Genomic DNA, 1,690 nt, shown 5'->3' on the forward strand with positions numbered 1-1,690 from the left:
TTCTCCAACTTTTTCAATCTCTTTTGAGTTCCACAATGTTCGCTGGGGTTAGCAGTGTAGCATTGAGCTTCCATGTCCCCCTGCTAACCCGCTGGTCATCCTGTAAGTGACAGTCAACCAGTAAGAGGCAGTGGTCGGAGAAGAACACCGGCTTGACGTCGGTGGATCTGACCGTGAAAGCAGGGGACACATACAGGAAGTCAATCCTGGAACGGGCAGACCCGTCCGATCTTGACCAGGTGTATCTACGCTGCGCTCCGTCTGCAGGTTTGCTGAAGACATTGTGCAGTTTGGCATTTTATACTGTTTCCTTTAAGAATCTGGGCGCAGCGTACAGTTTTCTGTCGTCACTGCCAGATCGTCCAGCTGCATCAATGATGCAGTTGAAGTCACCTCCAAGAATGACCGGCCTGGATGTCGCCAGCAGCAGTTGGAGTTGCTGGAGGATGGTCAGCCTCTCGCTGCAATGGACCGGGGCATATACGTTGCTTAACTGGAGCGGAGCATTGTTGTACATTTCATCTGCTACGAGAAGGCGACCGCCCACCAGCATCTTAACTTCAGAGATGGTTAAATTGCCTCCCCACAGCAGAATACCCAGGCCGGAGGAACAGGAATCATTTCCTCTGGACCAGATCGATGGCCCGTGAGACCATTGCCTGTAAGTGCTGCGGTGCAGGATTCCACACTCCTGACAAAACAGTACGCCGGCTTTGACCTTTGCGAAGTCATCCAAGGTTGAAACACATCACGTGGTGGATTTAACACAATGCATGTTAATGGAAGCATTCTTTATATCCACTATAAAGTTGGGTGTTGCTTACCACACCAGGTGTCCTTGCTAGTCCCAGTCCTTGAGTATGTTCCTGCATACCCATAGTGTACGCAAGCTGTTTCACATTCGTTGAGCCCAGAAACCCCTAATGGTTATTCATGAGGGTTTTGTTCCACTGGGGTGACATCGGCAGGTGGGGGACGGGTCTTGTAGGCAGCAAGGCTTGGGTTGTCCTCTGCTGTTGGTGTCTTTCCCCTCGGTCCCTCCTCGAAGACATCACTGTTCCTGACTTCCCGGAGCTGGAGCTGGAGTGCGCAGGACACTTCGCTGCTCTCGGTCTCCCGGAGCTGGGGTGCACTGAGCATCTCCTTGGGTTCCATGCTTTTGGTTTGGGGTGCGCTGGGCGTGTCACAGCTTCCAGTGCCCCGGAGCTGGGGGGCTTTATCTTCCAGCTCCTTTGAGTTCTGCTGCTTCTTTTGGAGGTGCCATCGTTCCGGCCCTTCCTCGTGCAGTGAGGAGGAGCTGCTGTAGTCTGTCTCAGACGGTAGCCTCCTCTTGCCATTGGTTTGGGTGGTGACCTGTTCTTTTTTTGGAACTTTTTTCTTTGTGTTCTTCCTTTGTACCACCTGCCACTGACCTGTTTGTCCATCTGCTGCCTCCCCCTCCATTAATTCTGTCTGTGGAGGAGGAGTTTCCAGGCACGGAGTAGGTGTTGGGTCACTGGTTGCAGCTGCGTCCCCTTTCTTCTCTTTCTCAGATAGACTTTCATCGCTGTGGGGAGGATTGCTTGTTTTCCTCCCAGCACCAGACGTGTTCACCGTTCCTTAACCCAGCCTTTCCTTGGTCCTTGCTACCTGAGCATAACTGAGGCAGCGTTTGGGCAGGTTTTGTAGAGGTGGCCTGCCCCACCTCACA

Source organism: Heterodontus francisci, unplaced genomic scaffold (genome assembly GCF_036365525.1).
Source record: "Heterodontus francisci isolate sHetFra1 unplaced genomic scaffold, sHetFra1.hap1 HAP1_SCAFFOLD_75, whole genome shotgun sequence".
Taxonomy (NCBI): Eukaryota; Metazoa; Chordata; class Chondrichthyes; order Heterodontiformes; family Heterodontidae; genus Heterodontus; species Heterodontus francisci.